This window comes from Dasypus novemcinctus, chromosome X (genome assembly GCF_030445035.2).
Source record: "Dasypus novemcinctus isolate mDasNov1 chromosome X, mDasNov1.1.hap2, whole genome shotgun sequence".
In the NCBI taxonomy this organism is placed as follows: Eukaryota; Metazoa; Chordata; class Mammalia; order Cingulata; family Dasypodidae; genus Dasypus; species Dasypus novemcinctus.
The window spans coordinates 13,070,564-13,096,321 of record NC_080704.1 but is presented as its reverse complement, the minus strand read 5'-3'; the positions used below and the strand labels follow the sequence as shown (position 1 = coordinate 13,096,321).

At 39.9% G+C, this 25,758-nt stretch overlaps 1 protein-coding gene across 2 annotated transcripts in view; it reads left to right on the top strand.

Moving 5' to 3' along the window:
• ARHGAP6 (Rho GTPase activating protein 6) overlaps positions 1–25,758 on the top strand; it is a 535,211-nt gene that overhangs the window by 292,162 nt on the left and 217,291 nt on the right. The gene's annotated exons all lie outside the window — the stretch shown is intronic.

The window sequence follows — 25,758 nt, the reverse complement described above, 5'->3', positions numbered from 1 at the left end:
AGGTGGTGTGGTGGGAGGTCACAGGAGCAAGTGTCCACGGGGCATCAGGAAGGACTTGGAGCATATTTTTTTTTGAAGTACTATTGCCTTGGGCCTTTCCAGAGAAGGGAGACAGTACAGAGTTTGCTTATTCCTACTGCAGTGTTAGCAGTAAACATTGGAATAATGGAGGTACTAATTTAATGCTCAGACATTAATGATGAATTTCTTTATTCCTTGACAGTTCCTTGAGTTCCTTGCTTTTATTCCAAAATTATCACTTTGTAAGACTCTTCTTTTGAATGTTATTATTCCTCTCCTCATGAAGCAAATCTCAGAGTACACTGATTTAAAATTCAACAGCTACTGTAAACAACCTTTTTCAAATTTTTGTTTGTTTGCTTTGACTATTTGGCGCTGATATAATTGCTTTTCTTTCACGTTGCCAAAGGGACCTTAATACTTGGTTCTCTGTTTTAAGTAGACTCATTATTTCTCTAGCCCAACCACTTAAAATAGCAAAGATTTAGAATTCTGTCTCCTCCTACTTTGATCACAACATCCTTTCTTTTTCTGCTTGCAATTAGAGAGCATTTTCAGCCTCGTGACTGAAAAGGCCTTAGAGTTGGGAAAATAGGTACATCAAAGGCCAGTCTCTCTTGGTGAGTCATGGAAGACCACGTTTAGGCTTAGCAGGGGTGTGTTCAAAAAGAAATTTAATGAATATTATAGAGCTAAGCCAATATATATATATATATATATATAAAGTTCAAACATGATTAAGGATCCCAAAATCCTTGGATAAAAGTATCCCATGGGTCTGTTTTGTCTTCCCAACATTGGTTTTTCTCTGGTTCCTGTTTCCTAAGAAAAATAATCTGGAGGTTAGATAACTTAATTGTGTTTGTTAGAAAGGGATATTTGCTGCATAAATCCATGCACTTTCAAACACAGATTCTTTCCTTCTAGGCTATAAATAACAAATACTTCAATTGGAAACATCTCTGATAGAATCACTAAGAAAGTATGTCACTCTTGTGAAAAGGATTAATTGTAAAGCAGATTGTGTTTCTCCAAAAGGACAACTCATATAATTGCATTTCTAACCAAGAAAAGCATCTGCGATATCTGACAAAGTTTTAGAAAAAGCTACAATGTCTAAGACTTAACAGTCATTTAAAATAGATAAATTTGCTCCTAACCCTTTAAAATGGACATATACATAGTACATAAATTAATTCACCAGGGCACCTTAAAGAACTCTAAAAGGTACGTGTATCCTCACAAGTACAGCTCTGTAGAATTTTATCTAAACATAAAACTATGCTCTATATGATACTTCATATTTAATGAACAGTAACTTTTTATCTATTTATTGATTTATTTGTTTTTGCCTTTGAGGGCCTTGAAAGGTTTTTGTTTTGATTTTTTAAAGTTATTTTTTTTAAGATTTATTTTTTATTTCTTTCTCTCCCCTTCCCCCCCTCCCCCCAAGTTGTCTGTTCTCTGTGTCCATTCGCTGTGTGTTCTTCTGTGCCCGCTTGTATTCTTGTCAGTGGCACCCAGAATCTGTGTCTCTTTTTGTTCCATCATCTTGCTGCATCAGATATCCACATGTGTGGTGCCACTTCTGGACAGGTTGCACTTTCTTTTGCGCTGGGCGGCTCTCCTCACGGGGCGCACTCCTTGCGTGTGGGGCTCCCCTACATGGGGGACACCCTTGCGTGGCATGGCACTCCTTGCGCACATCAGCACTGCATGTGGGCCAGCTCACCACATGGGTCAGGAGGCCCTGGGTTTGAACCCTGGACTTCCCATGTGGTAGACGGACGCCCTATCAGTTGAGCCAAATCCACTTCCCCTGAAAGGTTTTTGAGAATGATTGAGATGCCCAAATGTTGCCTAACTTTAAAATTTTAAGTAAAATGAAGTAAAGCTCTGTACTTTCATCATAGGATTGGGGTGAGGTTTTAATTCACTACCAATGTCACTTGTTTAGCCATTTATCTGTCCTGTGGGAGGCAGGCTTTCATTAAGTTTGCCTGAACTCTCCATCACCTTCATCACCATCACCACTATTATCTGCATCATCATCCTCACCACGATGGTGCCGCCACCACCACCACCCAAAACATGATCACCACCACCGTCACCATTACCTCCATCAGCTCCACCATCACTGTTGTTATCGGTCTTATGATTCTACATTTAGCAGGCAAAGACATTCGATGCAACTTGAAGTTCTAACATATTCTACTGACATAGAAATGATCTTATAACTGTTTTGGTTCCTCTGCTTGTAAGGTTTTTGTTATCTCTCGGAGTACTTCATTATTGATTGAAAAGCCAAAACAACTACCAGCATATTAAAACATGTTCTAAAAGTAAGGGACTTTAGATTTTTGCTCTTGGATACAGATGTGAGTGGCATTGTCTTTCAATACTTGTGTTTTAGATGCTAAAGAGAGGCAAGTGGACGTTTCTCTTCACATTGTAATTTTTCAATTTTTAATTTTTCTGAGCCACCTCTTCCTGTCCTCTTCCCCATGATAAATCTGTCAGTCCCTGGCCGTGCACTTTTCTCATCTCTAAATTGCAGAACATTTTCTTATGTAACATTAGTTTTTATTTGTCTGATTCCTAATGTTTCATCTTGACTGTAAAGAAAGAAAGAGCTCCAAGAGACCGTTAAATTTGCACCTATTGCCACTCCAGGATCGAAAATAGTTGTTGCTGCAGTGTTTGGAATAAAAAAGCTTAAAAGGAGCTTGTGTACAGAAGTGGGTTGCACAGCATTCTCTCCTGAATCCATGCCAGCAGATATTTTTGTCCTGTTAGGAAGTAACTAAAAACTTTATTCAACTCTGGTCCTCCAGACTCTGTAATGCCCTTCTGACAAACTGGAATTGAAAATTCTGCACTCCTCCTGGTGGTGGAAGCAAAAAACTGTCGATAGTGTTCCTGAAGGGAGAGTCTGGCCAGCATCGATGCTATTTAAATGCTGCCTTACCCTCTTTGCCAATTTCTTGTTAAGTTTTATCTCGGCTTCTTGGGGCAACTTTTTGTTTTTTGGAATTTTCTCTTCTTAGATCATTGGGACAAAAGAGATTTGATAAACCTTTATTGCATTTTGCTTTAGTGGCAACTTGAGAAACAAATCTATGTCCTTAATGGAGATTTTTTTCAGGATCACAATGATATATTCAGTGTGTTCCACAACTAATTTTTTTTTCATTTTTCTTTACTTTTTACTCTTTATTTTTAAATAATTTCAAAGTTACAGGACAATTGCAAAAATAATACAAAACCAATATAGAGAACTCTGATATACCCCCATCCAGATACCCAGACTCACCAACTTTTTCCATTTTACCATATTTGTTATTTCATTCTCTCTATTTTATAAACATTTGAGAATAGGTTGCATACATCACGTTCCTTGAACACTTACTACATCCATGTCTATTTCTGAAGAACAGGGATATTCTATACATAAAATATTAATACATGATGGTTATGTAAAAAAAAAAAACCTCACCCCACTCATATGGGTTTCACTATCTGCACTGTCAATCCCTGGGCAAATAAATTTAAATATTGTTGAAGTCTGACTGAGAGAATTGGTATCAATTCTGAGCCAGCTTGATTTACATTGAAAAGTGCCAAGAATTCGTGGTGAAAGAAAAATGATAGTACAGGAAAGGTTAGGTTTGAGGAAAAAACTTGGGGAATTTTCAGAGAGAAGGAAGAGATTTGGGGAAGGTAGCTATTGTGCATGTCCTCTTTCAGTCTAGACTTTCTAGACTGATGTCATTCTGTAGAACAAGGTTCAAACCGTGGACGTGGGGCCCATGAATCTGTGTTTTAGCAAGCTCTCCAGGTCTTCTTGCACACTCTAATGGGAGAATGTCTGCTCTAAAACACTGGCCTGTTTTGCCTCTTATTGAGCTGGACACAATCGTATGGTTTCCTCATCACATTCCGGTGTTCCATTGTCTAATAAAAGTTTCTCTTCAAGTGTCCATCCTCTGGCTCTTTGGGCATCTGAAAGGGGAAAGTCTGGCATATATTAGGAACAAGAGTGACTCATGGGGAAATCAATGCAATGACAAATTCAGGAACCACGCCCAGTTGAAAATCTAGGGAGTCGATTTTTCTTGTTTTCTCCACCTTTGGAACAAAGTCTGGAAGGTTCAGAAAATACCTACATCTATACTGGTTTGGTTTTAAGTTTGATTATCTAAAATTAAACTTAAAATTGAATCTAGTGAAATCCCTTTTGAAGAAGATAAAGACCACAGAATGCTAAATAACAAATTGAGTTTCTGATTCCTTGCCAGCCTCCAAATAAATCTTCCTCTCTGTGCATTTTTCTTATGACAAATTGTCTCCTGGAGAACCAGTGGAATAGTTATTTTGATCTGGTTCTTTCCTCATAAATGCTCATTGCTTGGTATTTTATGTGATTTTTGTGGGGAATACATAATAGGCAAGGATGCATTGTAAAGAATACAAATGTTCATCAAAAAGTTTGTGTTCAGGAACTTTTTACTCTGGTCCCACATCATTCTCTGCCTCATTTCTTAAACAACACTGGGGGAACATAAAACATAATATATTTTCAAAATGTGGAGAAACGAACAAAACGATATCTCCTAGTTTAAAACCATTAGATATTGATTTCAAAGAGCTAGACTTTGTATAATCTTAAAAGTGTTTGCTAACTTGTCTGTTTTGTCTTTACTATGTATATTATGGTTAGAAAAATCATGTGAATTCTTCTAGAGATATTTTTCTAGAGTATTCCGTCAAGGTTGGCTGCATTAAAATCATCTGGGGTGGTGGACAGATTCCCTGGTTCCTTTCCACTGGGATTCAGATTCAGTAGCAGGGATGTTTAGAAACCACATTTCACAAAGCAGCCAAGTTAAGGAATCAGACTTGGAGAGTGAGCTACCCACATCAATCATTTCTTATGGTGAAGGAGTCAGAGTGATGCATCTTAGACTGGGCTTTATTATTTTTGTGGCAGACTATTCCCTGTAAATATTTTATCCTCTTGTTAGGCAATTAGAAATACTAGTCAATGAACCCACAGGCTGACAGATATGTAGAATTTAATGAGAATTTAAACAATTCACCTTTCTGCACAGTTGCTATGATTCTGCAAAGTGAAGAGAAAAGACCAAACCATGTCCCAGACTGAAGATTTGGGGATAGCAGCATCACTGGTAAATGTAATCTAGAAGGATCTTCCATCAAACAGACACTGCTATGGAAGGCCAGGAAATGAATGCATTAGTTTTCCAGATAACTGAAGTTTTACCCTTTAAGTGTTGATTTCTGTTTTCCTCAATATCATTAGCCTAAGAACGTTTTGGAGTGTCAATTTAAGTATGAACTGTGCATCTACCACATGCCAGACACTTTGCTTGGGTACAGCCTTGGCTAAATCACACTCTTTCAGCTTTTGAGAGGCCCGTGTTCCAGGGAGGAGCCTGGCCCCTGAACCACCCCTCCCAGGGCAGCAGGCTTCATGATAGAGTTTGCTCTGGATGAGTGCAAAGATCCACAACAGCCTTCCCCAGCTTCTGACCAGTGTCCTCTGAAGGTCCTGTCTCTTGTCTCGGTGCATCTGAGTCTCTACTATGGATTAACTTGGTAAACCTGCTGTAGGGGTTGGGGTTGGTGCTTCTGGGAGCCTTGAGGTGTGTAGGAATGGCTCCAGATGGTCTGCCTGCTCAAACTGCTTTTCTTTTCCCTCGCCTATCACTGCCCTCCATCCCCTCTCACAGACTCCTATTACTTGGCTCTAACTGAGGGTAGAATTGAAGGTTGCCAGAGGAAACCAGATAACCAGGCTCATTAAGTAATTCTAGTTATAAACACATTATGAAGCCCATCAACTCTGGCCAGAGGGGGTCTCAGAGCTTCCTATTTTGAGAAGAAAGTTCATGGGAAAGCTTTGGGGTCATTTCCGGTTTTAAGATTATGTTCTGGATAGTTCAAGACCCTAAATGGCAGACAAGTGGATAAGTGGAGGCAGTGAGCTGGAAGGAGCGGGTTGGCTGCTCCTGGAGATATTACTGGTGAGGTTACTGTACTGTTATGGGACTGAGATTGTGGGATCTTGGGTAGGGAAATAACAAGGAAAGGACAAAATGAGTATTGGGTAAAGAACAGAATTCAGCGTATCTGTGGATGAAACCTGTGGTTTATCTCCTGGTCACATCTGGAATTTAATGGGGTCTCATGAAAAGAAATCCATGCCCTGGAGGGATCTTATTGAGGTGAAGAAAATATTCTAAAATTGCTTTATGGTGACGGTTGCACCACTTGGTAAATTTACTTTAAAATCATCATTGAACTATATACTCGAAATGGGTGAATTTTATATGGAAAAGATACCTCCACGAAACCATTAGAAAAACCAAAAATAACTGTGCTCATTTCACTGCCTTATACCAACTTGCTAACATAGGAGCCAGCCCCACCTGTAATCCCCCACCAGTTATGTCCCATAGTTCCCGGGATTGGGGGTGGTCAGATTTGAGCTCATAAAGTCATTCTGTCAATTCCAGGTGACAACCCCCCTTCCTTTCTCAGATGGCACTCTATGTGGGGAACCCTTGGGGCACCCACATGTGTCACATGGGCTTGAGCCACCACTGTGCCCAAGCCCCGGGTTCTCCACACAGACATGGGAAGAGCCCTTGTTCCCCATCCAGACACATGCTTTGTCAGTGAGTGACAAAGTGATGCTGCTTGTGTCCATTGTGAAATCAGTTCCTTCCCTCTCTGTCTGAAGTCCCTCTCCTGAGATCTCAGACTTAAGTCCCAGTGCTGGGCCAGGGGGCCAGTTCATGAAGCAGCCCTTGCCAGGCTCTCCTTCACCACCCCACCTTCCAGTTGCCATCCTTCCTACTGCTTCTGCCCAAAGGAAATCCTTCTGTACTGCATCCAGATTCCCAATGAACCCACCTCATTCTCTTACCTCCAAACCCCATATGAACTGTAGCAATGGTAGAGGTGAATAGGAAGACCTTCCCACCAGGATATTATTCAAAGATGACATAGAGATGTGCCTTCTGGATTTTAAGATGGCTGTGGAGTAATGCCTATGTATTCTTTTTTAAAAAATCAGCTTAATTGAAATATATAATTCACATACCATACAGTTCACCCATTCAAATACAATTCAATGGCTTTCTGCCATCCATCACCACAGTCTATTTTAGAGCATTTTCATCCCCCCCAAAATAAACCTTGTATCTCTCAGCCATCATCTCCCAATCTCTCCATGCCCCCAGCTCTAGGCGACTTCTAATATGCTTTCTGTCTTTATGGATTTATCTATTCTGAACATCTCATATAAATGGATTTTTACAAAGCCAATCCTTTGACATTGGCTTTTTTCACCTAACATAATGTCCCTATGTGTTCTTCTTTTAATTAAATTAACCCATAATTTCAGCACCAATTTTGTGCCAAGCCCTGTACTGGACACTAGTTAGTCAACAAACTCACACTTCAGGGACAAGTAAGCAATGAATCACAATTTAGTTCAAAAGAGGGACTAACTATGTGGGGTGCAAAAGTCAAGGCATGGGGTGGGGGCCCACAAAGAAAGATTCTAACCCTGCAGACCATCACAGTCCCACAGTATTGAATGGGGCATGCACTTCCAATTGTGCTTACTGAGCTTAGTAGATGTGAACATTCTGCTGGTGATCAGGATTTTACCATGGGGGTAAACAGAGGTCTCCGAGAGCTCAGTCTAGCCTTAACTCTGACACTTAGTGCCATGCCCTCAGAAATGTGTGCCTTCTCTGGGCCTCCCTTGTCCCATCTGCAGGGGTAGAATTGGTGGCCTTAGCTTACATCCCATGGATCTTGGAAAGAGCAGATGAGACAAATGTACAGGCAAGGGTCTTATACACTGTAAAATGATACCTGAGCGTGATTTTAACTCTTGTGCTGCACAAAAGACACATCTGGTTGTAATAATTTTGGACCCCATAAGTCTTAGTTTTCTATTGCTTCTGTAACAAAGTATCTTATTATCTCGCAGTTCTGTAAGGTAAAAATCAAGGTGTCAGTGGGATTATCTTGCAGTTCTGTAGGGTGAAAATCAAGGTGTGGGCAGTGATTGGTTCCTTTTGGAAGCTCTAGGAGAGAACTGGTTCCTTGCTTTTTGAAATTCCAGAAGCTGCCCCCCTTCCCTGGCTTGTGGCCCCTTCCTTCATCTTCAAAATCAGCCATGTTGTGCCTCTCTGTGCTGTTGTGTTTTTCTTCCATTATCACATCTCTCGCTGACGGACCGCAAGGGAGGGAGGGTCACTGCTTTTAAAAATCCACCCTGTTAAGCCAAGATAATGTCCCCATCTCGAGGCTCCTACTCTGGATCACATCTGCAAAATCTCCTCTGCCGTGTTAGGTGATGTATTCATGGGTGTCAGGGATTCCAGGGGCTGTTTCTCTACCACCCCATATTATTGAATAGATGGGTGTCTGGTTTTGCTTTCTTCACCCCACCCCACTACATCTGTGAGCATGTGTACGTGATCATCACTGATTTTCTTCCTTCTGGAAGGTGGTGTTTTCTCCCTTTTCAGGCTACATCACTCTCTGCTCTCTTTTTTATCTTCCATTTATCCCTTGCTCTATTTTCCTCCCCCGTCATTATCACAACTTGGTTTTTTTCCTCCTTACCTTTTTCTTTGCATTTCATATTCATGGGTGATTTATGGCTGTTTTGAACTTGTTTTATCTTTCTGCTCTTCTCACTAATTTAATTTCATTATCACTTTCCTCTGCATACACTCTGTCCCTATTTTTACCGAGCACTCACACAATCTCTTTTGCTGTCCTTCTTCAGCTTCCTCTCCTAACCCTCACTCTCTTCCACAGTCCTTATCTCCACTCTCACACGTTGTTTAACTTCTGTGGCCCCTTCAGCCCCCACTGAACAGTGTACCTTGTAAAAAGCTTGGGAGGTGGGGAAGCAGACACAGCAGAGAGAAGCCATGGCTGCTCAGAAGCACAACCAACGTTGCCCAGGGCCACGTTAGAATACCCCACATTCTGTGGCCAAGCTGGAGCCTGCTGGAGCTCCTTGAGAACCTCTGTGGGAAACCTGGAAAAGACAAAAGGTTCATAATCATTGAGTGTACATACGTAAACATAAAGGTATATGTGGTAATGGGTCAGAATAGAGTTTGGAGTGATGGAGATACTGCAGTATGGATTAAGTTCTTTTCTGTATCCATTTTGCTACATTAACAACACCACCAAGTCTTTAACATATCCACATCATTGCTTTTACAACTCGTATTTGCTCATTTTGTATGACTTTAATAAAGTTAGCATTTTACCATTTGCAGAATTTTCATTTGTGGTCATGGCAGATAATAATATTAATGATAAGGATATGGGATTATACATGTCGAGCCAGAGGTTCCTAATCATTTTAGGTCACAGACTCATTCTACAGGATGAGATCTAAGCTCGGAATTTTCTTTCCAGAGACATGTACACACCCAAAATTTTGCATCCAATTTTAGGAGGTTCCATTCATAAATTCATTCTATAAGTATTAAGCATGTACAAAGTGAGAGATACTGTTCTCGGCATTATGGATACATCAGTGAATAAAAGAGTTCAAATGTTTCTTTTTAAAGAGATTACTGTGTAGAATAGGCACACAGGCAGCAAACCAATATTTAATATGGCAGTTGGGGATAGGCAAGATCAGGGCAGAGAATAATGGCAGGAAGTTGCTAGGATGGTCAGAGAAGCTTTCTGAGACAGTGACATTTAATCAGACATAAAGGGGAGCTGATCTTTAAAGGATGAGTCATCCGCTGTAACAGTTTGCTGTCAATTAGGTTCCTGTGTGGGAAGTCAATTTAGATATTCAGACAAAGCCCTTTTTGTCTATGAATGACAAGTACAGGTTTTAGTTTAATTTCCTATACACAGGCATGAGTAACTGGAAATTAGCACATTCCAGAGAAGACATACTCTTTTAAATTTATTTGGTTTTTCCAATTTGGCTAAGCAAACAGATCTTTGCCCATTGAAATAGTAGGTCCAAAGGAGGTATTAGATTGCCCACTTCTGGGGAATTGAGAGAAGAAATGACACTAGATTATTTTGCAAAGAAAAAGTTTAAATGCCAACATCTTACATTTTTATAGGGTCTACATATACCACATGGTCCAATAGAAACTTTCACAATTCTGGAAATATTCTGTATTCTCTCTGTCTAATATGGTAACCACCAACCACATGAAGCCAACATTTGGAACATGGCTGCTGTGACTGAGGAACGGAATTTCTCATTTTGCTTAATTTTAAACAATTTATACTTTAATTTCCATAACCATATGGGATTAGTAGCTACCATATTGGATGGTGCAGGCAAAGTAAAAAAAGACATCTCTTAAGTTTGGGCAGCTGGGGTGGTGATGCACATAAATACAGTCACAGTTATTATCTGAGGGAAATCCATCTGAAAACCAGCTCAGTCCATGATATGAAGACTTGAACGCAGAATTGCCTTAGTTGTGGTAACATTAGGAAATAGCATTCCATATACTGTTTCAGAAAATGGGATTCTCTAAAAGTTTGGGCTTGGGTGAGGGGTGGGAAAGGGGAGGAGGAGGAGGTGATGATAAGGACAAGGCTAAATGCTTTCTAGAAGCATCTCAGATCCATCTCATGCTGTGTCCCAGGCACTTTGCTGGATGTTTTCCCTACAGTAACTTTATATTTAGACCATTGCTCCTTAAAGTCTGGTCCTTGGACCAGCAGCATCAACATCCCCTGGGAGCTTGTCAAAAATGCAGAATCTCAGGCTGGACCTGCAACCTGCTGAATCAAAGCCTGCATTTTAACAAGATCTCATGTGATGACCACGCCTATTCAAATGTGAGAAGCACCTTTCTAGACTCCATAGCTGTTGTAAATTTCAACCCCAGGTCTCTGATCTTTGGGTTCCACCTCCGTGTTGGCCTCCTGGCAACCAAGTAGGTCTAATAATGCTAACATTGCCTTCCTGGTGTGGCTTAACTCAAATAGACTCAAACAGGGATGCTTATCACTTACCTGACATCCAGGTGAACCAGACCAGGTGCACCTTTCCCTGCACTGTTGGAGTTGAGAGTTAAAAGTAAATAGCCAAGTGTGAAGACTCAGCTTCGCTTATCAAATGGTTGCGGGTCAGCTACATGGTTGCTCACCAGACAGTGGCAGTTGTTCTCAGCACTGGGTGCTCTTTGGAATCACCTGGGGAGCTTTAAAAAAGAATTATAGAAATAATTAATTATTGATGGATTACGGGAAATAATGGCTGATTAATTATAGATCTTACAGATGCCTGAGTCCCATCCACTGAGATTCTGATTTAATTTGTTTAGGGTTTGGGCTGGGCAGGGCATCAATAATGTTTAAAGCTTGCCAGGTGATTCTAACGTGGAGCCAAGGTTGCAAACCACTGCTGAAGCTACTCTATCTTGTAAACAGATGAGGAAGCCCCCAAGGTCAAGAAGTGTTGAGGTTGGGACATCAGGATAGTCCTGGAGAATGCCCCTATATGGAAGATAAGTTTCAGTGGTGTTGGAAAAATTATTTTTGAGTTATTTGCAACACTTGACAGAAACTTAAAGCACTCAAAGAAGCTAGGATCTGCTGAGGAGCTGGTGAACTCTTCCTAGTATACCTGGTATACCTCCTTATAAGGAGGTAGGGTTAATTTTTGAACTAGGATGGGGGATATTTTGGGCTGGTTTGTTGGGATTGGGTGGGGTGTGGGCAGCCTATTGGAAGTGGTGAGAAAGGAGCTCAGATGAAGAACTGTGGTCAATCTGACCTCCTCCCCACCATCCTTGAGGGTTTCTGAATTGGGAAAAGGGAGGAAGCCAGCCTTTACTGACCACCAACTACTTCTCCCTCATTGTGCTCAAGGCAGCCCTATAGACAGGCATTGTTATCCCCATCTTTTCAGTTCAAGAAATTAAGACTAATAGCTTCAGTAGTTGCCCAAGGTACAACAGCTGGTAAGAGATGGAAGCAAGGATTTCAGTCTGCACATGCCTGACTCGAGTGCTCTTAAATAGTCTATTAACATTAGGATCCTTTAGCAACGGAATGTGTTATTTCTTCTCTCTCCCTCTCTTCCTTTTTTTCTGTGATGCTTCTCTTTCCTTTTTAAAATTTTCTTTGAAATTATCCTTTCTTTCCTCCTTTTTCTGTAATATTTTTTCTGTAATCTTTTCTTTCTTTCCTTTTTCCAATAGTTCTTTTTTTCCTTTCTTTTCTTGTAATATCTTTTCTAGCTTTGCTTCTTTCTCTTTCTGTAATCCATTTTCTTTCCTCTTTGTTCTTTCAATTTTCTACAGTTCTTTTTTCTTTCTTTTCTTCTTTCTTTCGACATTTCTTTTCCTTTCTTTCCTGGCCCTGTTTAAAACAATAGAAGTTAAAGGATAATGAGGCCTAACCCCTACTTTCTAGGAGCTGACCTTCTATAGACGACACCCATCTGGATAGACAGAGCAGCTTCTAGTAAGGGGACAGAGGCCCTGCAACTACAACTGTGACACCCCCTCTTCTACTGCTGCAGATGTCTTGTACTAGTTTAGGTTTGCCTGTGCCAAGTGGTTAGTAAGGCATGGACAGAACAGAAGAAGGACAGAGTCTAGACCCTCCTCTTATATGGTCTCTTTGCCTGGCTCTTTCCCTAGGTTTGTGCCCATTGTTAATCTTGCCTTGGAGGTTTTCCTTTATAATGTTTGAGGAGCCCCAGGGCCACAGAGACTGGCTCTCCCTTAAGATCTAAACAATGGCTCCTGAGTGTCTGGCCATTGGTGCTACAATATTCCTTGCTTCAGTTTTGAAATGTCCAGGGGCTCCATCTTGGGCCCCCTGCATACCTAGTACCATGGAGAGTGCAACTGGACTGAGGTTCTTCTATGAAGGAGAAAGGTCTCTCCAGAAACTTCATTTCTTTACCTCAGCAGGCCTAACTATAGAGATGTCTCCTCAAGCTTGTGTTTACATCTTTGGATAATTTCCATGGGATTTTGGTCTCAATTCTTTTATTTTAGGTTATATAGCTAAAAGGTGGATAATTGTGTGTGGTCTCAATTAAAAACAAGTAGTTGCTTCTACTAGGAATATTAATCACAAGGGTGGGTACCGCTGTTTGTGTAAAGGGCCAATCAGTTTAACTCTATTTGGATACATTTTGAAAATGGAGGAAAGAGAAAATTTATTACAAACACCATATTTTATTTTTTCAACACTCAGTCCCAATCCAAAGGAAATAAATCATGAATCAAATTTTCCTGACGAATGCTACCTGTGCCTACATTACCTAGGAGTTCACACCTGTTCCGTCATTCCATTTTCAGTGAAGCCCAACTGAGAAAAGCTGGTTACACTTGATCTGTGTCCTCTGCTTAAATTTCATCCCAAAATGGAGGTTTTGGAAAGTAGCATTCTTTCTGTATTCAAATTGCTTTTCAAAGTGAAGACAGAATTCCTTTGTATTGTTTCTGTGCTTGCAAATGAAGACGATCTGTTTTCCAAATCCACGGAAACAATGATCTGATTTTCTGAAGTTAAGAAGTTCTGGTATCAAATTTTAGCCCTTGTGTTTTGTTTAGAATGCTAGCTACACATTGTTATTGTTTGCCTTCATTTTTAATTTATTTTTTTAAACCGGTTTCATTATGATGAACTTGGGACTATGAGGGCAGGTGATGGCTCTCTACCCAATGTAGAGAAAACAAGATCTATTTTACTTTTTACTTTACTTACCAAGCAGGAATCTGTGGGGCCATTTACTTACCAGCTAACCTCTGTGCATTCTTGGATTGAGGATCTGTTCTCTAAAGCTCTTTAAAAATATCCACCAAGTGCAATGAATGTCTCATGATGATGGAGGAGGTTGTTGTTATGGGGGGAGGAGTGGGGTGAGGGGGGTGGGGGGTAAATGGGGACCTCATATTTTTTTAATGTAACATTAAAAAAATAAATAAAGATAAATAAGAAAAAGAAAAAAAGCCAATATGGAGGGGTGGAGATATAGCATCCTCATTTTTAAAAATATGGGCATTAGGGAGTGGATGTATTATAGCTCAGTGGTTGATTGCCTGCTTCCCATGTATGAGGTCCCAGGTTCAATCCCTGGTACCACATAAAAAAGAAGAAAAAAAAAATATATATATATATAGAGAGAGAGGCATGAAAAAACTAGAAAACATTCATGGAAAAATTCATGGAGAATTTTAAAAATAAAGCCATTCTTTATCAGTATCTGCTTGGTACATAGTTCATCACTGACACATTAATCAAGAATTATTTACAGTTAGAAGAGAATGTCTACTTTTACATATTGAAATCAAGTGAGGAAAAATCTGGTAATTAATAAACATAGGTATTTAGTATGTAACTCATTTACCTAGAGAAAATGTAACTTTGTTAAATTTGTGATCTGATTATAATGACTCATCTGGATACTTTAATACTAAAACTTTAGCAGATACTTGAGAGCATTTGAAAGGAGAAAGAAGGACTATATTTAGAAAGTAGCTTGGACTTAAGTTGCAAAACTATTCTTGGCAGATGGTCTTGTTCCCCTTTTTGTTTTACTAAATGTAAGTATTCACATCTTAAAATGACTAAAGGAGAATGCAGGGATGACCCTCTTCTCCTTTTAAATATAATTTTTCTTTTTTGGCTCCATACCTTTACATAATTTCACATTTGCATTGATGAAAAATATGTTGTGGCAGTTTGATATTATTTATGAAGCCCCCCAAGAAACAGAAAAATTATGTTTGTAAACTGATCCATTTCTTTGGGTGTGATACCCTTTGACTGTATTAAATTCAAAGGTTTTAAGTATACTTGATTAAATCAATTTAGGGCCTTTGATTTGATTATGTCAGTAAGACGTGACTCAGGTTAAGTCCCCGCCCCCTTGATGGGCTATATAAATAGGCACTCAGTCAAGAAGAGAGCGAGCTCCATAGATGCCAGAGGAGAGAAGCTCTGGGAGAGATGAGATATTTGCCTGATAGTTTGCAGCTGAGCAACTGATAAAGCCTGGAAAGAAACAAGCCCTAAGCCAGACTGATATAGGAAGCCTGAGAGATGAACCCTGTGCCAGCCTATAGCTGAGATCTGAAGAAGCTGGGCCCATGGAGTCTTAAAAGGAAGAAGAAAGGAGAGGCCAGGCATAGATTGCCTGCCATCTTGCTTCAACAGTTGGCAACAGACTTTGGTGAGAAAGTAGCCTTGAGTTGGACTCTGTTTTTTTAAATATATTTTTTATTTTTTTTAAAGATACTTAGATTACACAAAATGTTACACACAAAAATATAAGGGATTCCCATATGTCCCACTCCCTACACCTCCCACCCTTCCCCACATTAACAACTTCTTTTGTTAGTGTGGTGCATTCATTGCAGTTGATGAATTCTTTTGGAACATTGCCACTAAACCTGGATTATAGTTTACATTGTAGATTACACTCTCTCCCACACAGTTCTGTAGATTAAGGCAGAATATATAATTGCCTGTGTCAATCATTGCAATGCCATTCAGGATGATTTCAAGTCACCAAAATGCCCCTATATTATACCTCTTTTTCCCTCTCCCTGCCTTCAGCACCTCCAGTGGCCACTGTCTCCACATTAGTGATATAATTTCTTCCATTGCTAGAATACCAATAAGTCTACAGTAGACTTTAGTCCATATTTTATTCCCCAATCCTGAGGATTCTGGGATGGTGATGCCCATTCCACCTCTAATTGAGAGGGGGCCTTGATCCCATACAGCTGATGGATGGGACACTCTTGCTTGCAGTTGTAGACTCTCTCGGTTCCTTGATGTGGTGGTTGTCCATCCTCACCTCCTTGTTAGTTGTCCTGAGTGAGTCCAATGAACTGAAGAATAGGTGTTGCAACTTTGCTGAGGCTCAGAACCCAGCTGGCACATGGAGAGCCCAAACATTCAAGTCTCTCGGACCTACACCTACCAAATCCAGCACCAACAATAGGTTCAAATAGAAGGGACAGAAGAGGTATGTGGTGAGAAGTCACATCTGAGTCCATTGAGTTGGACTCTTCAGGGTCTTGTAACTGTAAGTTTTTACCCCAAATAGATTTCCTTTATAAAAGCCAACAGATTTCTGGTACTTTACATTAGCACCCCTTTGGATGAATAATAAGGGATGTTAAATCTAAATTAAGATAATATTTCACTTTTGTAGAGACATCTCCTGTGTTACAGTGGGGTCATTTTGAAGAACTCATCTATGCCAAATTATTATGTAGATACTTAGGATTTGACAATAAACTCAAGTACTAATATTAATGCTATACTTGCAGAAATCAGAGATATTGAATATCTCTGTTTACCTATTATCTGTTTTTCCCCCTTGAATTCTAATATGTAAAACTAGGCATTATCTTTCTCACAAATAACATTTGATTCATTTATTAGTGTTTAACAATATACCAAAAGGTATAGAAATTTTCAGTAAAAAAACCCTCCATATTAGCTCTTTAAAAAGACTTTATTAAGAATTATAATGATTTTAAAATGTTAAAAGTGCTTACAAATTCCTCACACTAAATCATTTATTTGTCCCAGGGAAAACTTAAAAGTTTTTTGGTAAAAGAACATGGTATTTTTGTTAGTCTGGGTCAGATAGTAAGTATTTTAGGCTATGCTGGCCATGTGGTCTCTGCTATAAACTTTTCAACTCTGCCTCTTGTAGCACAAAAACAGCCATAGATGATACATAAATGAAGTGTGTGACTGGTTCCAATAAAATTTTATTCACAATACCGATGATGGTCTGGATTTGGCCCATGGGCCATAGTTTGCTGACCCCTGGCTTAGAGGATAAACAACAGATAGCAATGGGTCTCAAGAAACATGCCCTGATCGTTCAGTGAGCTCCCAGTTGGGAGGGTAATTTCCTTATGTTCCTCATGCCATAGATGCCATGGCCAAAGCAGGTGTCCAATACATGAATCAATGAGTTAATTGGTAGAAAATTATGGTATATTGTAGTTTTTTAAATTATAGGAGGTACAAATGCAGCACCTTCAAAATACAGTCACTTCAAACTCAGCATCCAATTTTACAATGACTAAATAGTAAGAGGTTAATTTTCCAGGGGGTTAAGTATCCAACTATCTGATCTCCCTTTTCTACTTCCATTGTTGACTCCACCCTGAAAACACTGGCCCTATATTAGGACTGACATCAGAAGAAAGAGAAATGTTTATAGCTGAAAAGGACCTTAAAGATGAGGAAGAGGGTAACAATTTTGATGACCACACCAACAATTGTGACCCCATAGATTTAAATAGCTAGCTATTGTTTACAAAAAGACATTTCAATTCCCTAACTTTACATCAACTAAATCAATGGTTCAGGTTATGAGACTTTTGAAAGGCTAAAGGAAAGAAAATGGAACTGAAATACTTAGAATTTTGCTACCTGGTACCCAGTTAGGAAAAGAAGACAAAGTTTACAACAAGATCTAGTTGGAAGAGTCTGTTTGATCATCCCCCCTAATTTTCTCATATTATCTGTTTCTCCTGCTTGGCAATACTGGGTTTTAGAAGAGTATGTACTGTCCAGTTGTTCCCAGCTGCCACTGCTGACACATGTGATACAGAGAATTTAATTCCCCCAAGCAACAGTTAAATATCAATGAACTTGGTTAATCACAAACTTTCAGCCAAGAGGTATGTTCTTGCCTTCTGAACCTTGGTTGTAATACTACAAGTATTGACAACATAATAATTGAACATACCAAAGTACCCATTTTCAAGGCACTGCTCAAAGTGGGGCACTATTCATTATTGCATTTAAAAATTGTAAAACAAGTACCCTCTGATGTTAAGCTCTGAATAAAAGGGGAGAAATGGCAGGGAAGCACTGGCTAGAGTAGAAGGGGAAAGAATTCAAACTGCCCTCTGATAACTATACTGATCATTTCAACTACCACCACGTTTGAACATTTACGGTGGGCCAGGACAGTACTGTTTTGCATTTATTGTCTCACTTGATCTTCCCATCATCCCTCTGAGATAGATAGATTATTCTTTCTATCTCATATATAAGAAAACCAAGTCTTAGGAAAACCGAATAACTTGTTTAAGGTCACAGAGTTATTAAGTAATGGAGGCAAGATTTGATGCCAACTCTCTGGTCTCCCAAGATAACCTTGTTGAGCACTATACAATATTCTGTGGCTGGGCCCTAAGATGTGGCTAATTCACAGGGGACCATGTAAACTCTCAGAGCAGCAGCAGCAGCAGTGGCAGCAGCACTGAGGTGCCTGTCAACAAAGGCAAAATCTCCAGCCCCATTGTAGACCTGCTGAATAGAATCTGTATTTTCGCAAGAGCTCCAGGTGATGCGTATGCAACATCCAACTTTGAAAAACACTGTCTTAGACTCATCCTAGACAATCCCAACCCAGTAGTCTCTAGGTTCATATGGAATCACTTCTTTTATCATCAGGGAGGGTGCTGGGAAACAAAACAAACAAGTAAATAACCAGAAATGTCTACAATGTCCTTATATACATGAAAAGTTTCACCCATTCTGGAAGTTCCATCTGTAGAACATCATAAAGGGCTCAAGGAAGCCCAGGGTGGGTACCGGGGATAGGTTTAGTCAAGCCAGTGCACTTTTTAAAGGAAAAAAGACACTAGGAATAAAGACTCTGGGACATTAGACATAAACTATAACTGCCCTAAGTAAGCTGGGGCATATGGGCACCTCAATTATAGCACAGAGGTCTTGTTTGGTGAGAATCTACCAAACAATTAGCCTTCTTTAGCCCATGAAAAATGAAGGCAGAGAGAAGCAAAGTTGTAAGCCTACAAATTACAAAGGATGACCACTACTTGTTTATTAAATGCTTTCCACAAATATCTATTAAGCTCTTTCCTTCTTTGTCAGGTAATATTTTATAGGCCATGAGGTTACCAATGTGGGCAATATACAGTAGAACTTAATAGAATTAGATAATACCTTTCAGCTAGACACTAGCGCTATTAGGAAGTACTATTATAGAATAAGAGTTAACCTCATGGAAGTCATAAACAGAAAGCATCTTTGTTCTATTTTTATCCTCTATCTTAAGAAGTGATAGTGGCCAAATTTTTTCAAAGAAGAATTTTTGAAACACTTTTAGATAAATTCATGGAAGATGAATCCAAATGTGTTAATTAAGGGAACTTAGTACCAGGGGAGGATTGGTAATGCTATTTTAGCTGAGCATAAAAAGAAACTGACTCTCCCTAATAGGTCACCTGAATCATATGACAGATATTGAACCCTGGGTCAAGTGGGCCATGATAAAAATTAAAACACATGCAAGCTTTGGAGTGCATCACTTTTTGTGTGTTTTAGAATGGAGTGTTTACCCTAAGGGTTTGTCCACTCTGACTGTACCTTGTAAATGAAAAGTACAATGTGTGCATCCTCCATGCTGAAAAATAAACAGCAGCGTCATCCATTATAAACAGTAATACAATACGCTTGGTGAGATTTACGGATGCAGCCGTTTGGATAGAGTAAAAATCTTTATTTATAGTTAGTCATTCTGAAGGACACATGGCAACCTATATTCCATAGGAAAATTAGTCTGTGACCACAGCACTTTCCCCAGTGCCTAGGACAGGGCCTAGCACATAGTAGGAGAACAATAAAAATCTGTGGGATGAGCAAACTAATCAGATGACCAGGGAGGGATTCCAAAAGAGGAAAGCCATGGTAGTCATTCCTGTTTGTTGCTTTAGTTCTTTTCTCAGCATGCACAGTTGCTCCAAGGCAGCTCATATGGCAGGAAACCAGGAAAGAGAGGGCAAGGATCAACCTTGTGGCTGTGCCAACTGGTTCTTCTATTCTGGTTTTGTTTCCTTCATCTGGAGAAGCAGATGTGCCTGCTTGATAGGGCGGAAGCCTGGAAGCCCCAAGATCTGTAGGTAACATCCTGGTCTCTCAAACTTCTGGGTGATTCATCAACCAGCCACAACTGCTAGGTTCGTCATTGCCATCAGTGACGATGGGATATGGGCTTAAGTGTCTTAGCAAGGAAGGATAATTGGCACATTATAGATGACCTTTTTGGTTAGTCATAATATTTTCTGAGCTTAAAGCAAGCTAATTTAAAGCAGAAGATATCACTTTATTATATCCAGTTGCATACGAGAGCCCTGGCTCAGTTTGTCCTTGTGGTAAAAGTTTATTACAAATGAAATTCAAATATGGGCAGCCCTGGCCCTATTTCCTCCCATCACAGAGATAAAGGTGTGTGTCTTCATGTCCAAATCCCATGCAATCCTGTTTCCTCAGGGCCCAGTCCAAGTAGTAGTATCTCAATTATCTCTTGATCTTCAATTATCTCTTGATGTCAAAATCTTTCCTTGAGGTTCACCCAGGACCAGGGTTGAGAATTCGAATATGTCTTTATGGGGAACAAGATTTTGCCCTGACATCCTTGTTCCAAGTATGTCACCCCTATTCAGAGATGATCCCCCCCCCCCCAGACCGTCCTCAGCAGGCCATGTGTCTTCTGTATTGTGGTGGTGTGTTGGCTGAGCCTGCCATGTTTTGCGCTTGCCTCTTCTCATGACAGCAGCTGGAGATTAGAACGAGAGGTGCTGAGCCTTTTAAATAATTCGAGGATTTACAAATTTATGGCAGATGCAAAGAGGTGGAACAGTCTTGAATTCTGAGATGCATCGTGTTTTTCACACGTGCGACTTATTTCCCTGCTGTGTTCCCTCTCTCGGTCTCCTAGGCAGAAGAACTGCTCCATTATCCGGTCTGTCCACCGCTGGTACAGCTGGAGGGCCTTTGTTGGGTCGCTAACATCTGCACAATGCACCATATTCTGAAGGACATAAAGAGCTAAATGAATTCTCTATCCTTTCTCCCCCACAGAAGCCCTCCTTGGGCCAACCTCTCCCCAAATCCACCCTTCTATCTTGTACAGCAGGTCCTCTTGTAAGAGTACTTTCCATTCAGAGCTACTTCAAATGCTCATCTCTATTCATTCCTCAACCCTTCACTCTCCAGAACCTTTTTTTCTCCCAGGTTGGGGAAGACCTCCTCGCTGAATTCATGAGAGTGAGCCCTGATTGTATTTAACCTCTGCAGCCTCTGATTCCAATTGTTTCTTCCTGACAACCTCTTTTCATCCATTTCCCACCACTCCTTTATTGCTCTTTGTTTCTCCTCCTACCTCTCTGAGAGATACACCTTTGCAGGTATCTTTCTCCTCATCTGCTTCTTCAACACATTTCTGACCCCATCCCTCCTCTGTTCACACTTCACACTCAACTTTTTCAACCTGTCATCAGCTCCCTGACTTCAGCTACCATACACCTTGTTTTAGAATCTCTCATGTTACCAAGACCAGAGAAATGCTTGGTTATTTCAGGTAGTAGAGATTCCCGGTCAAGTTACAAGGGAAGGAATGTAAGAGGGGAAAAAACATCTTGCCCCTGGGAGCCCTGGAACACCACTCCCTGCAGGACTCAAAGGGAGTTCACTGTTGTGCAAACTAGGACTTTTGAACAACGTTTAGACCCATACAGGCTGGAAACTCATCTTCACTAACTAACTTAACAACCATCCAAATAAATTCTTTCTCCCTCCCCCCCCACTCCTTCTTCCTAGTCTACTCGCAAATATGTTCTCTGATTTTCCTTCCCTTCATGGTTTCTGCTCATTTGTGTCTTCTGCCACCTCCTGGTCTCTCCTCTCTCTTTGACTACCCTTAGTTTCTTTGTTATACTTGCCCTATTCTGTACCTTAAAAAATTGCTATAATTTTTGTATTTGCCTTCCAGTGCCTTCTGGAACTAGGTGGGATATTGCATTTATGAAAGTATCTATGTATACATGAACAAAGGGAAGAATGAATGAGTGAAACTTTGAACCCGACCTTCTGGCTTCATCTCTGTGTCCTCAGTGAGCACCCCTGATAATAAGAATTGTCTGTTACTGAGCACCTACTGTATGTCTACCATTATGCCATTTTCTTTACGTACATTCCTGACTTTCACACACTCCCTAAAAGAGATGGTATAAAGAAATGGTATACTTACAGATTAAATTCATTGCCTTAGGTCATGGTGCTAGTAAGTGTTAGAGCCAGGGTTTGAAAACCATTACGCTTTTTAGGAAACGTTTGTATACCTGAAAAAATGAACGTGTATGGTTTTCTGTATTTGTTTTAATAAAAGCAAGCCAACAGGTAAATGAATAGTTAATGTATTAATGAATGTAAGCATGGCATAGTTAAAGAATTTTCTAATCTTTTTCTATTTTGGGCTGGATACTCTAACACATCACTATGGTCACATGCGTTTCTTAATATTTGTAAAGCAGTAGCCAAGGAGTATTTTGATAATCATGATTTAAAAGATGACTGATTGGTCTTTTATGTCTCTAGAATGTTGCATTTAAAGACAGGCAAAGACCTACAATCTGATTTATTGGACTTACCACACTCAGCTAAGATGGAGGTGAAGAAGGACAACCACCACACCATGGAGCCTAGAGTGATTACAACTGAAAATGGGAGGATTGCATCCAGCATCCAGGTGGAATCTGAGCCTCCTCTTGACATAAAGGTGCAATGGACACAACCAATCCAGTGTCCACATAGAAGAGGTGGCATTGGATTGGGAAAAGTGGACATAATGGACAAAGGGTATGGGGAAAGGCAGGAAGAGATGAGAGGTGGAGGCATCTTCGGGACATGGAGCTGCCCTGGATGGTGCTTCAGAGGTAATCACTGGACATTGTAAATCCTCACAGGGCCTACATGATGGAATAGAGGAGAGTATGGGCCATGATGTGAACTAATGTATATGAGGTGCAGAGGTGCCCAAAGATGTACTTACCAAATCCAATGGATGTGTCATGATGATGGGAACGAGTGTTGTTGGGGGGGGGGGAGAGGGGGGGTGGGGGGGTGGGGTTGAATGGGACCTCACATATATATTTTTAATGTAATATTATTACAAAGTCAATAAAAAATAAAAAAATTAAAAATAAAAAAAAAAAAAAAAAAAAAAAAAAAAAAAAAAAAAAGACAGGCAAAGGGTCTGTTTTCCAACTTGGAAGGCTTTTTGGATAGGTTGACTGGGTTAAAAGACATACAGCTGCAAGTAAAAGAACACTTTCTCTCTAGTAGGTGTAAACAGCCGTGAAAGTGCAGTAACATGAGAAATCCAGAGTGGCGTGGGATCTGTACCCACAATGTTAGGAGTGGGGCAGATCATCCCTGTGGGCCCTGATCTGCATGTTGGCTTTATATAAACTCAGGCTACTAGCAAAAAGGCTGCCTCAATTCCAGACATCATATCAAGTTATGAAAATGAACAGAGGAAGCAGTGCAGGCCATTTTTTCCTCTCTCTCTTTCTTAGCAGAGAACTCTTTCTCAGAAGCTTCCTCATATCTCATTGGCCGAAATTGGGTTACATGCTGTGGCAATAACAGCTGGGTGCCTCCCCATCTCTCTGCTTACATTTCACTGCCTCCCCTACAGCTAGATGTGGCCATGAGACTAATGAGCACTTCTTGTTGGCTGAAGTTCAGATAAATTGTCCAGAGCTTGAGCAACCATTTGGACCAGCAAAATGGCAAACAAGTCAGCTAGGAGGAGCCTGGGCCCTGATGCCATCCCAGCCCTAGGTTACCTCACACCTGACTTGTTTTTCCAGACAAAGACTTATAGTTGCATCTTATTTAAAGCCACTGTTACTTTTATTTCTTGCTCTTTTTTTGCAATTTTCATGCAGCCAATTAATCTGGTATGCATTTCCCTTCTTAAAACCATCCTGGCTAATGAATGGCCTAACCACATCAGAGTTCAGTTTGGAAGGAGAAGGAAAGGGAAATAATGGTTGGATAGGCAACTAACAGAGACTGCTAACATAGTGTCTTTACAAAGTCATATGGCTAATTATTAGTAAAAGAGTAATTCCAATTCAGTTTGTCTAAAAAGCAAGTTCAGTGGTCTTATCCATATAAGCCAAGGTTGGATGATAATTTGCCATTGATACAGTATGGGAAATTTGTACATACCTGGGAGATTACTTCCGAGTTGTCAAACATCGAATTGCTTTACTAATTCCCTCTTAATAAGATATAAAGGGTTAGTAGTTACCTTTACATTGGTGAAAATCATATACATACAGGGAAATAGTATACTTGCAAGGAAAAACTAGCAGGCAGAGTAGACCATCCCAAAGTTATAAATTTGGCCATGGGTAATAATGTGTGTCCAATTCCCCTTGTTCAGGTTGTCATGAGCTAAATATTGGAATGGATGCATTTCCCTCGTGGTGTGAACTGGGCTGTGGGAGGAGGAGGGGGGAGAGGGATTGATGTGACCTGGTATTGTTTTGAGCAGTGGGCAGAAGGCAACCCAAAGGTGAATTAGTGTGCTTGTCAAGTCTGAAGCCAATTTGAAAAAGAGCCCCCACTGTGCCATGTGTGTGGGTTTCCTTGTCAACACCGTCCTGCTGCTGACTCTAGAAGTTTCACTTCCTTTTAAATACTGTGACTCCATTTGGGGATAGGTCATAGCACTTTGATTTCAAGGGTAGTTGGCCTCATTAACTATTTGTGGAAACTCAGTCGACATCTTCAAAAAAAAAAAACAAAAACAAAACCAGCAGGAATAACATTGCTGGAACATTCTCTGTTGCAACTTTATTTTATATGATTTTATTTTTTTCTTCTTGTTTTAATGGGGTGTTTCAAGGTATCAGAAGGAATGTATATGTATTTTTTTAAAAATCCACTCACACAATTTCTCTCAGTCAACTGTAAAGATGGAAAAATTATTTTGTGCTTGTGGACAGTATTCATGTGAAATTCAAAGGCGTATTTTATCTAGGTGACTGATAAATTGCTAATGGCCATCAATCCCAGTAGATGATTTCATGTTTTCTGAGGGAGTCAGGAAAAAGAAAATAAATTCTGTAAGGTGTCTAGAGGAATATCATCTTAGTAGACAAGGGAGGTTGTATTTTATAAGTGTGATGCAAATGCAATACAGAAATACAGTGTTTAATTTAACAATGCTTATGCTAAGATGACAAGAACTTGTATGTGTTTGGAATAAGGTGATAGGAAATGTATTACTGATGCAGAGATTTAACAGGGCTTTTGTTATAGGACAAATAAGATCTGGGGTTATATTGACAATACTGAAGAACAGAACTGGTTATCTTTATTCTTCCTTTAAGTGCCATTTATAGAATTAACTTGTTACTTATAAATAATTCTCTTTTATTATCTACTGAAGTTTCTTTTCTTAGCTGTTAGAGTAATTACGTTTTCCTGGGGGGGAAAAAGTTGCATTTTAAAAAGTTCTTTCTGACATCAGTCATTTAGGTTGATCTTTATTTCATTTATCTCATGTAAGCAGGGTTTTATACTGCCAGCAGTTTGGATGAGTAGATAGTGGTTCTGTGTAGATAGATGTCATCAGCTCTCAGAGGACTTGATGTTCATCTAAGGAAGAAGTGATTTGTAATACCCAGTGCCTAGATGTTTTCTCTCTTTTTTTTTAAAGATTTATTTTATTTATTTCTCTCCCCTTCCTCTCCATCCCCAGTTGTCTGTTCTGTGTCTATTTGCTGCATGTTCTTTGTCCGCTTCTGCTGTCAGCGGCACGGGAATCTGTGTTTCTTTTTTTTTTTTTTTTTAAAGATT